Raw genomic sequence first — 14724 nt, 5'->3', positions numbered from 1 at the left:
TTTCCTCTAAGATCAGGAACAAGACAAAGTTGCCCACTCTCACCACTATTATTCAACATAGTTTTGGAAGTTTTACCCACAGCAATCAGAGAAGAAAAAGAAATAAAAGGAATCCAAATGGGAAAAGAAGAAGTAAAACTGTCACTGTTTGCAGATGACATGATACCATACATAGAAAATCCTAAAGATGCTACCAGAAAACTACTAGAGCTAATCAATGAATTTGGTAAAGTACCAGGATACAAAATTAATGCACAGAAATCTCTTGCATTCCTCTACACTAATGATGAAAAATTTGAAAGAGAAATTAAGGAAACACTCCCATTTACCATTGCAGCAAAAAGAATAAAATACCTAGGAATAAACCCACCCAAGGAGACAAAAGACCTGTATGCAGAAAACTATAAGACACTGATGAAAGAAACTGAAGATGATACAAACAAATGGAGAGATATACCATGTTCTTGGATTGGAAGAATCAACATTGTGAAAATGACTAGACTACCCAAAGCAATCTACAGATTCAGTGCAATCCCTATCAAACTACCAAGGGCATTTTTCACAGAACTAGAACAAAAAGTTTCACAATTTGTATGGAAACACAAAAGACCCCAAAGAGCCAAAGCAATCTTGAGAAAGAATAACACAGCTGGAGGAATCAGGCTCCCTGACTTCAGACTATACTACAAAGCTACAGTAATCAAGACAGTATGGTACTGGCACAAAAAAACAGAAACCTAGATCAATGGAACAGGATAGAAAGCCCAGAGATAAACTCAAGCACATATGGTCACCTTATCTTTGATAAATGAGGCAAGAGTATAAAATGGAGAAAAGACAGTCTCTTCAATAAGTGGTGCTGGGAAAACTGGACAGCTACATGTAAAAGAATGAAACTAGAACACTTCCTAACACCATACACAAAAATAAACTCAAAATGGATTAAAGACCTAAATGTAAGACCAGACACTATACAATTCTTAGAGGAAAACACAGGCAGAACACTCTATGACATAAATCAAAGCAAGATCCTTTTTGACCCAGCTCCTAGAGAAATGGAAATAAAAACACAAATAAACAAATGGGACCTAATGAAACTTAAAAGCTTTTGCACAGCAAAGGAAACCATAAACAAGACAAAAAGACAACCCTCAGAATGGGAGAAAATATTTGCAAACAAAGCAACTGACAAAGAATTAATCTCCAAAATATACAAGCAGCTCATTCAGCTCAGTATCAAAAAAACAAAAAACCCAATTCAAAAATGGGCAGAAGACCTAAATAGACATTTCTCCAAAGCAGATATACAGATTGCCAACAAACACATGAAAAGATGCTCAACATCACTAATCATTAGAGAAAGGCAAATCAAAACTACAATGAGGTATCACCTCACACTGGTCAGAATGCCCATCATCACAAGGTCTACAAAAAACAAATGCTGGAGAGGATGTGGAGAAAAAGGTACCCTCTTGCACTGTTGGTGGGAATGTAAATTGACACAGCCTCTATGAAGAACAGTATGGAGGTTCCTTAGAAAACTAAAAATAGAACTACTGTATAACCCAACAATCCCACTACTGGGCATATACTCTGAGAAAACCATAATTCAAAAAGAGTCATGTACCACAATGTTCACTGTAGCACTATTTACAATAGCCAGGACATGGAAGCAACCTAAGTGTCCATAGACAGATGAATGCATAAAGATGTGGCACATATATACAATGGAATATTACTCAGCCATAAAAAGAAACGAAATTGAGTTATTTGTAGTGAAGTGGATGGACCTAGAGTCTGTCATACAGACTGAAGTAAGCCAGAAAGAGAAAAACAAATACCACATGCTAACACATGTATATGGAATCTAAAAAAAAAAAAAAAGGTTCTCATGAACCTAGGGGCAGGACAGGAATAAAGACACAGATGTGGAGAATGGACTTGAGGACATGGGGAAGGGGAAGCTGGGATGAAGTGAAAGAGTAACACTGGCATATATACACTACCAAATGTAAAATAGATAGCTAGTGGGAAGCAGCTGCATAGCACAGGGAGATCAGCTTGGTGCTTTGCGACCACCTAGAGGGGTGGGATAAGGAGGGTGGGAGGGAGACTCAAGAGGGAGGAGATATGGGGATATACGTATGCATATAGCTGATTCGCTTTGTTATACAGCAGAAACTAACACAACATTGTAAAGCAATTATACTCCAATAAAGATGTTTCTTTTTAAAAAAAAAGCCTTTTCAGCAGCTACTGATGGCTTTCTAGACTCCTTGTTTCATTTGTTGATATTATCTATTATATTAACAGACTTGATACTAAGGATCCTTGCACTGATGTAATACACCCTATTGGGTCAAAATATACTATTAGTCTGTTGTTTCATATTTAGATTCTATTGGCTAATATTGTATTTAGAAATTTTGCATTTCTAGATGTAAGTTAGATTAACCTTTCTTGATAGCATTTTTAATCAGGGATAAAAGTATTGGGTTGGCCAAAAAGTTTGTAACATCTTATGGAAAAACCCATACGAACTTTTTGGCCAACCCAATATGTGTGCTTCACAGAATGCACTGAGTAGCTTTGCATCTTTAATAACATAGAATAGGGTTTTTAAAAAAAACTATGTTGTTTATAAACTAAATAAAAGTCAGCTGTGAAACCATCTGCTATGCTGCCTCTTTCAAGGACAGATCTTCAATGACCTTTTCAATCCTTGAGCAAGAACTGGTCAATTCAACTTTTCTGCTTCTTGGGTCAATTTTATTAATTTATATTTTGCTATAAAATTATCCATTAATCTCGACTATCAACTTTGGCATCATGGCATAACATGTAGTATTCTCAAGAAGGTTTGCATAAAATTCCGTTAACCTCTCCTATACCTGGGTATCTATGATGTCTCCTTTCTCATTCTTAATATTGTGTACTTTTATTCCATTTTCTTCTCTTCTATATGAGGTTTATCTAATTCATCGGTCCTTGCAAAGAACCAGCTTTGGGATTTATCCTTCCCACTATTTTTGTTTTGTTGTTTCCAATTCCATTAATTACAGTTTTATCTTTAATCCCCATGTCCTATTTGGTTTCTGTTTTATTTTCTTAATCCCTAAATATGGGAACTGAATTCTCTTAGTTTTATTTACTTAATAATAAAAGTATTTAAACTATACATTTTCCTCTTAATACCAATGTTTGCCAATGAGATGGAAATGTTCTTCTCACTGCTTTCTAGACAGTACGTTATCTCACTTTTGACTGTAAAATGTTTTAAGTGCATCAATACAAGAATGGATATATATATACATTTACATATATATATATGTATATATATATTCATGACTGAACACTACACATCAGTTTAACTTCATGAACTGGATGGATAATTTATCAACATGAATAGATCTAAAGGACATAATGTTGAATGGAAAAAAAGGAAGATGCAGAATAATACATTCTCTATGATACCATTGAAGTAAAAATTTAAAACCTGATGGAAGAATATATTAGGAGTTTGGGATTATCAGATACAAACTACTATATATAAAACAGGTAAACAAGGTCCTACTGTATAGCACAGGGAACTATATTTAATTATCTTGTAATAAACTATAATGGAAAAAAATGTGAAAAAGAATATATATATGTACAACAGAATCACTTTGCCGTACACCAGAAACTAATACAACATTGTAAATTAACTATACTTCAGTTAAAATAAAAAACAAAACAAATAAGAAAACAATGTACAAAAAAAAAAAGCCCCAAAACGAAACATGCATAATAGCACATTGTATCTGTATGTACATAGCCACTGTAAAAGCATAAAAATATAGTTTTGAAGGTTATGTACTCAGAATGTTGCCTCACAGCAAAGAAGAAAGGGGGACTAAGGAAAGATTAGTTCTCTCCATTCTGCTATTAATGTTCTGGTATTTAAACAACTTAATGAGAATTAATTTGCAGATAACATGACACTATACCCAGAAAATCCTAAAGATGCTACCAGAAAACTACTAGAGCTAATCAATGAATTTGGTAAAGTTGCAGGATACAAAATTAATACACAGAAATCTCTTGCATTCCCATACACTAACAACAAAAGATCAGAAAGAGAAATTAAGGAAACAGTCCCATTTACCATCACAACAAAAAGAATAAAATACCTAGGAATAAACCTACCTAAGGAGGCCAAAGACCTGTACTCAGAAAGCTATAAGATACTGGGACTTCCCTGGTGGTCCAGTGGTTAAGAATCCGCCTTCCAATGCAGGGGACATGGGTTCAATCCCTGGTCGCGGAAGTAAGATCACACATGCCACGGGGCAACTAAGCCTGCATACTCTGGAGCCTGTGCACCACAACTAGAGAGTCCGCGTGCCTCAACTACTGAGCCCCCACGCTCTAGAGCCTGCACGCCACAACTAGAGAGAAGCCTGCTCACTGCAACGACAGATCCCACATGCCACAATGAAGATTCCGCATACTGCAACTAAGACCCGACACAGCCAAATAAATAAAAATAAATAAATTTATTTTTAAAAAAAGAAAACTATAAGATACTGATGAAAAAAATCAAAGATGAACAAACAGATGGAGAGATATACCACGTTCTTGGATCAGAAGAATCAATACTGTGAAAATGACTATACTACCCAAAGCAATCTACAGATTCAGTGCAATCCCCATCAAATTACCAATGGCATTTCTTCACAGAATTAGAACAAAACATTTTACAATTTGTATGGAAACACAAAAGACCACAAATAGCCAAAGCAATCTTGAGAAAGAAAAACGGAACTGGAGGAATCAGGCTCCCTGACTTCAGACTATACTACAAAGCTACAGTAATCGAGACAGTATGGTACTGGCACAAAAACAGAGAGATAGATCAATGGAACAGGATAAAAAGCCCAGAGATAAATCCACGCACCTATAGTCACCTAATCTATGACAAAGGAGGCAAGAATATACAATGGAGAAAAGACAGTCTCTTCAATAAGTGGTGCTGGGAAAACTGGACAGCTACATTTAAAAGAATGAAATTAGAACACTCCCTAACATCATACACAAAAATAAACTCAAGACGGATCAAAGACCTAAATGTGAGGCCAGACACTATAAAACTCTTAAAGGACAACACGAGCAGAACACTCTTTGACATAAACTGCAACAAGATCTTTTTCGATCCACTTCCTAGAGTAATGAAAATTAAAACAAAAATAAACAAATGGGATCTAATTAAACTTAAAAGCTTTTGCATAGCAAAGGAAACCATAAACAAAACGAAAAGCCAACCCTCAGAATGGAAGAAAATATATGCAAGCAAAGAAACCAATAAGGGATTAATCTCCAAAATATACAAATCTACAAAACTATTAATCTACAAAATTCTAAGACTCCTCTGGAAGCTTGGGGATCACAGGTTGGGAATTACTAGAGAGCAAAAAAAAATTCAAACTGTGCATGGAAATTAAGGCTTTCCATAATTTGACCTCAATTTGTCCTGACCTTTGCAATCTTTTATCAGACAACTTTTCCCTCTATCTACCCTATCTGGACAATTTGAAATCTCCTCAGCAATAATGATGGTAATAACAACTGAAAAATCTTCCAGATTGAAATGATAGCATCATGCTGTATGATGTACAGCTTTGGCAGGGGCTCAAGTGTCCATCTGTAGATTCAAAACTGCTTCTGAAGATATTACTTTTAAGGGGGTGGGGAAGATTTTACTTTTTAGCAGTACAATCCCCAAATCTTCAGGCCCCAAATTCTGACCCGGTCATCCTAATAACAGAATAGCAGACATTCAAGTTTTAATACAGGAAAAGCATAGGGACCAGTGTTATTAATATTTGTTACACATCAAGACATAGTTGGTAACCTAAGGAGAACCTTTTAATATTGAAAAACTGCCTATATTCCATTATCTAGTCTATTCCAAAAAGTAAAGCTATTTATAAAGAATCAGAATCAAGCGACTGTGACAAAAAAATCTGTCAGGAGAGCTGGTTGCTAATTTATTAGTTACACAGAAGATTAATATGAATCCAGAAGAAACTCTGTATTAGCAGATGGCAGAACTGTCCAAAATTTTTAACAAAAATCTGGATAAAGACACAGAAGGCAGGCTAGTGAAATCTAATTATAAAATTATAAAAATAATTAAAGAAATGACATTTTATTTAGAAAAATGAGCTAAGATTAACAAGGATGGATATAGTATTCTATATTGGCATTCAAAGAGTCTACTGTCTAAGGTAAGGCCAAAAAAAGGGTTTCAGGTATTTAGATTCTAGATGCTAGAAGACGAAGGAAACAACAGTGCGGTTCTCACTCAATTTATCAACAGAATAGGTTTCAGAATAAAAAGAGAAGCCAGTCTTATTGTACTCATAAACTAAGTAAATCATATAGTGAATGTTTTATTTATGAAGAACACTAAAAGCTACAGAATACAAATGCCTTCCATAGACAGTCTTAAATAATTTGAAAACTGTATCGTCATAAAGACAACACTATGGCTAAAAGTAAAGTTTCCGGAGCAAGGCTACCTGGGTTCAAATCCAAGCTCCACTATGTCCTAGGTTTGTGACCAGGGTTAAGTCACTTCTCTGTGCCTCAGTTCCCTCACCTATAAACTTGAGATAATTACAAAAATCTACCTCGTGGAGTTGGGGGGGGTATTATATAAAACATTTGTTAACATATATAAATTATTTCAAACAGAGTGAGAGTAAGCACTCAATAAATGTTAACTATTATGAGGAAAAATTGAAAGTATGGATGTTATGTTTAAACAGCAGAAGGCAAAAGTTGGAGGACTTGAGGGGAGCTCCCTGGCGGTCCAGTGGTTAGGACTCGGCACTTTCACTGCCCAGGCCCTGGTTGGGGAAATATGATCCCGCAAGTCGCTCCAAGCAGCCAAAAAAAAAAAAAAAAAAAGTTGGAGGACTTGATACATGCGTTCCAATTATTTGGACATTATGACCAAAGTAAGAGAGATCTTTTCTTTTTTACGTAACTTGAGAAATTTAGAAATAGCAACTCCAGTCAACGGTGAAGATTTTCAACAATTAGAGCTATATAAAAATGGAAGGTGGAACCTTGGGAAGTAGGATGTTCCCCATCATTGTTACACACAGAGGCTGGAAGACCAACTGTCAGGTGTTTCAAAGGACAGCATTTTGCCCTGAAGTCAATTCTAAGATTCTCTGACTGCAGAAAAACTGATTTGTCTGTCAGTAGTTTCAACCTATACAACTGTTCCATTACTACAACTAATCTGACTAATCCAACTGTACTATTTTATCTTTTACTTTTTTAAACTTTTTTTTTTTAATTAATTATTTATTTTTGGCTGTGTTGGGTCTTCGTTGCTCTGCCTGGGATTTCTCTAGTTGCAGCGAGCAGGGGCTACTCTTCGTTGCAGTGCGCGGGCTTCTCATTGTGGTGGTTTCTCTTGTTGTGGAGCACGGGCTCTAGGCACGCGGGCTTCAGTAGCTGTGGCTCACAGGCGCTAGAGCACAAGGCTCAGTAGTTGTGGTGCACGGGCTTGGTTGTTCCGGGGCGTGTGGGATCTTCCCGGACCAAGGATTGAACCCATGTCCCCTGCATTGGCAGGCGGATTCTTAACCACTGCACCACCCTGGAAGCCCCCAACTGTACTATTTTATTTTATTTTTAATTTTATTTATTATTTTTAGCTGTGTTGGGTCTTTGTTGCTGTGCGCGGCTTTCTTCTAGTTGCAGCGAGTGGGGGCTGCTCTTCACTGCAGTGCGTGTGCTTCTCATTGCGGTGTCTTCTCTTGTTGCAGAGCACGGGCTCTAGGTGGGCGGGCTTCAGCAGTTGTGGCATGTGGACTCAGTAGTTGCGGCTCGCAGTCTCTAGAGCGCAGGCTCAGTAGCTATGGCACACGGGCTTAGTTCCTCCGCAGCATGTGGGATCTTCCTGGACCAGGGCTCGAACCCGTGTCCCCTGCACTGGCAGGCAGATTCTTAACCACTGCGCCACCAGGGAAGTCCAACTGTACTATTTTAAATACTAGGTTTCAAAATTATTTCAATTGTAAAAATACAACATTATAATAACCTTACAGCTTACTTTTCCATATTTACCATAGAAGAAAATTACTATACAACAAAAGCAAGCCAAAAAAATTGACAATGGAAGTATCAATATCAGCAAAGAGTACAATGGGCAGAAAAGTTTATTTTATTCTAAATCAATCCATAATAAGAGTTTGTGGAAACTTTTAATCTATAAAATATGCTGATGAGCACTTTTTTAAAAAAATATTTATTTATTTGGTCGTGCCGGGTCTTAAGTTGCGGCTCGTGGGCTCCTTAGTTGTGGCATGCGAACTCTTAGTTGCAGCACGCATGTGGGATCTAGTTCCCTTACCAGGGATCGAACCCAGGCCCCCAGTGGATAAGACGTGAGTCTTATCCACTGCGCCACCAGGAAAGTCCCCTGATGAGCACTTTTTTATTTTTAAATTTATTTATTTATTTATGGCTGAATTGGGTCTTCGTTGCTGTGCGCGGGCTTTCTCTGCTTTTGGAGAGCGGGGGATACTCTTCGCTGCGGTGCACGGCCTTCTCATTGAGGTGGCTTCTTTTGTTGCGGATCATGGGCTCTAGGCACGCAGGCTTCAGTAGTTGTGGCACACGGGCTCAGTAGTTGTGGCACACGGGCTCAGTAGTTGTGGCTCACAGGCTTAGTTGCTCTGCGGCATGTGAGCTTCCCCGACCAGGGCTTAAACCCGTGTCCCCTGCATTGGCAAGCAGATTCTTAAACAATGTGCCACCAGGGAAGTCCCCTGATGAGCACTTTTAAGAACTGTGTTTCTTGTTTAAACAAATATTCTAGCAAACAAAAACTCCTTAAAATCTTCGCACAGATCTCACAGTCCTATAACTCTTCTCCTAATCGTTCTTAATTTTCGTTCAAACCGTAACAAAGAAAAAGAAATTTAGTACTAATCTTCTAATTTCCCTTTTCTTAAAAACATCTGTCCCTTTGACCCTTAACAGTCTAATTAATGAGAAGCTTACTGAGTCTATTAAGAGAACTATATAATCTCCTAACTGATTGCTCTACATGCAATCTAGCTGTTCTAGAACCTATTCTTAACACTGCCACAATAAACCACCCAAAAGCATAGCTCCAATCCAGCAACCTCATTTTAAATAAAATTCCTTAATCAAGATTTGCAAACATAGAGGGGTGGGATGGGGAGGGTGGGAGGGAGGGAGATGCAAGAGGGAAGAGAAATGGGAACATATTGTATATGTATAACTGATTCACTTTGTTATAAAGCAGAAGCTAACACACTATTGTAAGGCAATTATACTTCAATAAAGATGTTTAAAAAAAAAAAAAAAAAAGATTTGCAAACATTAATCAGCATTTCCTACAAAGAAAAAAAATCTGTCCAATAACAGCAAAGTATAGTCAACTGTAGCCTTATCTAGTTGAGATAATTGTGACAAACACTAGGCAGAGGGGGAAGAGAGAAGAGGGAGGAAGCAAGAGGAAGAGAAATGTAGAACAAGAATCAATGAACATAACAGAGTTCTAATAGAAGCGCAAACCAGCTGATGGTAATTTTCACCCTAAGTCACTTCTGAGCAAGATGGAGGGGTAATTAAATTAACAGAATATCAACATTATGGGACAGTCATTAAAACTACTTAAGTAGAACATGTAGAATCACGGAAAAACAAATGCAACCACCATATTCAAATGAGAACCACTCTAAGAAATTTTGTCAATTTTTTTCTTTACCAGAATATTGTTGATTAGAAAAAAGAATCAGAATTTATTCATCTAAATAATGCCTCTACTAAAAATATTAGCAATTCCTCCTTCAGAATTTTATAAATAGTTAAAAAATGAAAGAAATCTTCTTATTCTATGTCACATTCAGTCTCATATTTTCACCATATTGCCATACTTCAGGACGCACTAGCCCCAGGCATTTACAGGCTAATTTAACAAAGGCCCAATCAAGTATGGGTCAGACACTGTGTATCTAGTGGGGGTGGCAGCATTGTTCAAATCTCCACCCTACTTTCCCTTTTGAATGACTGGTCACCTACACTCTACTTTATCAAGACTCTTCAACACCCTGTAATTCCTTTATTCTCCTGAAATAACTAATTTGAATGTCAGTGACCTTCTGTCAACCCTCCTCAATCACAAGTTACATAACTCTCAAACCTCAGTGCCATTTTAGAGTCCCTCCTCATTTTCTATATTCTACCAGTTACCAAATTCTACTGCTTGCTTCTTTTATCCATCACTTCTCAACTCACATTTCTTCTAGATCTCCACCTAAATTGAGGCTTTTATTTCACATCTTGATTATTTAATAAGAATGCCTATTAACAGACACAGTTGACATCTGGTCCCCATCCCTTCAGCTCACCTTGCAGCTGGTACAGATAGTATCCTGACAGCTTCCCACCTCCACCAACAGGAGCCTGCCCAACCCTAGCTAAGACAATGGGAAGTGCTTGAGAAACATTTCAAGAACAATCTCAATCAGTGAGGACTGGAGTAGGTGGAAAAACTCCCCAGCTACCCTTCAGTTAGTAGGACAATTCTAAGGCAGCTCTACAAAAATCTCCACAGGATTAACCCCCAGTTGCCCATCACTGGCTTTTTTTTCCCTTTCCGGACTCTTTACCCACTCCCTCACTTGTGCTTCCTGGCATCTCACCTGCACCCATGTTATCTCAAGGTCTGCTTACAAGATAGCACTTTGGAGAAACTACAAGGGCCACAAAAGTGACACTATCAAGATCTCGCTTAACCTAAAGCTGCCCAAGTGTTCTCTTGGTCTCAATCATCTCCCAATTACAGCTCATTCTGCATTCATATGGATCACATACCTCTTCTAACCAAACATCTTCAATGAAGCCCTTCGTAATTTGTCTTTTTCATCTCCTATTTCTAACTTAGGTAAATCATAACTTATTATCAGCCAAATTGTTGTACTGATCCTTTCTCAAATATAAGTTGTACCTTTCCAGGAACGCAATAATCTATTGTTTTTAGAAATGTCCTCCAATATTTGCCTGTTGAAAACCTTGCAAAGCTCACTCATCTCAAATATCATCTCTATCAAGATTCAATCACAAGTAATGTCTCCCTCACCTAAATTCCTGACTGTAAGTCATAAGACATTTTACCACAGTTCTGTAAAAAACTACCCTACTTGACCACAAGCCTGACTCTAAATTCTTTAAGGGTAGAAACCATGTTCCATTCTTTCTATTTTCCAAAGGGCTTTCTTTCCCTGATAGACCCATAGATATTGACCTACATAGCCTTCTAAAGTAACTTTCGAAAAGAACATTTATTTTTATATATGCATTCTTAAGTATTAGTACAAAATTCATGCTTTTTTTTTTCTTTTTTTTTTAAATCAATTTTTTTTTTTTTTTTAATTACACTATACTAGGTGTGCTTTATTTATTTATTTATGGCTGTGTTGGATCTTCGTTTCTGTGCGAGGGCCTTCTCTAGTTGCGGCAAGCGGGGGGCCACTCTTCATCATGATGCGCGGGCCTCTCACCATCGCGGCCTCTCCCGTTGCGGAGCACAGGCTCCAGACGCGCAGGCTCAGCAATTGTGGCTCACGGGCCCATTTGCTCCGCGGCGTGTGGGATCTTCCCAGACCAGGGCTCGAACCCGCGTCCCCTGGATTGGCAGGCAGACTCTCAACCACTGCGCCACCAGGGAAGCCCCCCATGCTCCTTTTTATAGACAAACAAACTGAGCTTATCTCAGACTCTTTGGGACTAACCTATTTATCAAAATGCTCCTGAAATCGCATGCAGACTTAAAAAAAAAGAAGTTTAAAAACAACACTAAAGGGCTTCCCTGGTGGCGCAGTGGTTGAGAGTCTGCCTGCTAATGCAGGGGACACGGGTTCGAGCCCTGGTCTGGGAGGATCCCACATGCCGCGGAGCAACTAGGCCCATGGGCCACGGCTGCTGAGCCTGCGCGTCGGGAGCCTGTGCCCCGCAACGGGAGGGGCCGCGATAGTGAAAGGCCCGCGCACCGCGATGAAGAGTGGCCCCCGCTCGCCGCAACTAGAGGAAGCCCTCGCACAGAAACGAAGACCCAACACAGCCAAAAATAAATAAATAAATAAATAAATAAATAATTAAAGGTGCTAATAATTAAAAAAAAAAAAAACACTAAAGAAAGCTGTTACTTATTCCTTTATTTTTGGGAAATGACTACATTTCATGTTTCTCACCAAAAATCTTTCACCATTTATGTACTTCATTTCCTTGCAAAGAGTCCAGAGTCTGTCACATGTTATACTTCACAGTGCTCCAATACTTAGCTGAATTCCAATTTATATCAAAGTTTACTTCAGCAAGATTATTTCAGGCTTTAGGGAAATTCTGATCCTTACACAATCTCGAAATGCTTCTGTCACGGGAAAAGACTTTACTTCTTGGCATTTCTAACTCAGAGGACTGGCATGAGGATCAAATAAGATTGTATACGTGAAAGGTCATTGAAAATTCTAACAATAAATAAATGTAAAAATTATCTCCTTAACTCTGAATTTCAAACGATTAAAATAATCTATTTACTACAATCTAACGTCATTAAACGCACTGTTATTTGTTACAAATAGGTTATAAAGGCGTAAGTTATAAAGAGCTCAAGACAAAAAAGTGAAAGCTGGCTATAAACCAGATCAAAGATAAGAAGCAATCTTAAGTAGACTATCCCTCTTGCATATGGCAAAAGGTCAAATATTTTATTCCTGCAATACTTTTGTACTGTCCTTTTTTTTTTAATCCTGCTAAAGTAAATTAAATAACATAAAGCCCCCGGTGTAGTATAACTTATTACTATTACTTTTCCTTAAAATTAGCAGTCTTTCAATAAGATTCCTACTTTTCCCCATGTTTATAGCATGAATTCACTAACAATATTCGTATTAGGTTCAAATCAAATAGCTTATTATCTGCTTTGGTCAGACCTTTCCAAACGATACAATTGTCTCAACCAGAAATGGAACTAGAACAGCCTCATTATTTTTTGAAACAAGTTTTCCTCAAAAGAAAAATAATCTGATTAAACTAAAAAATTCTATTCTATACATCTATTAAGCAAGAAGTCTAGAGATCCTTATCGTAAGTTTAGAACCTATGCTCCTGCCAGCGTTTCCCCTCTGGCCCAATTTTCCCGGCCTTACACTGATTATATGAGAACGTAAACCCTAAAAACACTTGAGTGCAAAACACCCAGAATCATCCAACAGCTCAACTTGCATCCTGTAAATATTCAAATGAAGAGCATTTTGTAGTAGGTAAAATATGTAAGAGTAAAGGTCTGGGAAACCACACACCATGGAAACTGACTCAAACAAAAGCTGCGGATGGACAGACCGCAAGGGGTAACCTCTGAAACAGGATTAAATATTCGTCTAACAAAAATTTCAGTGACGATGACGCCTAGGTTTTCCTGCTGACAACACTGAATAACGGGACCCCTGGGGCTGCACAAATGGGTCCGATCACCCCAACTACGCCGCAAAGCGAAACCAGAACCCAGGAGCCAGCGCACTGCGGGGCTTTCAGTCGACTGAGCCCACCGTGCTAGGCTGATAAGCCGGCATGCGGAGACCGAGGAAAAGAGCGGAGGCCCGCTTCGGGACTCGTCTCACCCCTCCTTCCTCCCGCTTCCCAGGGGAGCGCCCCCTGGGGACCCTTCCTCAAATCTACGACTGACTCGCATCCTCCGCCGCCCCTACTGGGGAGGCCACCAATCATCCCTGCAGCGCAGAGCACCGGAGGGGCCTAGGCCTTGTACCCACCCGCGCGCCCACCACCACCCCGAACCAAGAAAAAGAGGCCGCTGCAGCAGCCACAGCCCCGGCGCGCGGGAGCGAAAACACAGACCGACCCCTGGCTGCAGGCGAGGCGCACTTCGGCCCCGCGCCCCTCCCAACAGCTACGCGCTCACCTCCACGGCCTTCCCCACGGGCCCCGCCAGCGCGGCCGACGGTGGCCTGCGGCCGCACCTCCCACCAGCTCCTCTTTTCCTCCCCTGGCCTAGGAGGGGGCGGCGTCGCTTCTGGATGGCCGGAAAACGGACCCGCAGCTCAGCCTACGGGATACCAGCCTCCCGGCCACTTCCCGCAGCAGCTCCAGCTCCTTCCGGTGTCTCCGCGACCGCCGGCGGCGTCTAGGGCGTCGCGGGAGGGCGAGGAGGGCGGGCAGAGGCGGGGCTGCGAGGAAAGCTCGTCCCGCCTCTGGGGCGTGGCCGCGGAGGCCGGGTCCAGGTGTGGAGACCCAAGCTGCTCTCCCCGCTGGGACTTCCAAAGTAGCTATAGGCACAGGGACCGTACGTGCAGAGCAGTTTTAGATTTGGGGCACTTTTCGTTTCTACACGTGTTCTCTCCCTCTTCTGCAGTCACACTACGACCATTAGCAGGTCTGTCTCTATGCATTACAGAATTTGCGTTAAGGCTGTCCACTGAAGGGCCTCAGGTTTCCAACCTTGTGCACAGAAAAATTAGACTACTTAATTCAATTCAACCCTTTTTCCTTCCTCTCCTCTTTCTTCTCCCAACGTCTTAGGACATAGACTCTCTGAAAGTCATTGCGTTTCTTTTTCCACATCTACAAAGTAGAAATTCATCTCTCCCATTTTCCCTTAAGCCAAAATCAAGATCA

At 39.8% G+C, this 14724-nt stretch overlaps 1 protein-coding gene across 7 annotated transcripts in view; it reads right to left on the bottom strand.

Moving 5' to 3' along the window:
* The window catches only part of USP33 (ubiquitin specific peptidase 33), a 63477-nt gene extending 49225 nt beyond the window's left edge, over positions 1-14252 (bottom strand). For 5 of the 7 annotated variants that reach the window (XR_014234304.1, XM_082354907.1, XM_082354908.1 and 2 more), the window contains exon 1: positions 14012-14251. The gene's annotated coding sequence lies outside the window, so the exon portion shown is untranslated. Of the gene's footprint in view, positions 1-14011 lie in introns of all 7 variants that reach the window. The other 2 variants (XR_014234303.1, XM_082354911.1) reach the window with 1 other exon arrangement.
* Positions 14253-14724: the final 472 nt, after the last annotated feature.

This window comes from Balaenoptera borealis, assembly GCF_965194805.1.
Source record: "Balaenoptera borealis genome assembly, chromosome: 1".
Lineage (NCBI taxonomy): Eukaryota > Metazoa > Chordata > Mammalia > Artiodactyla > Balaenopteridae > Balaenoptera > Balaenoptera borealis.
This window is presented reverse-complemented; position numbering and strand designations above follow the sequence as displayed.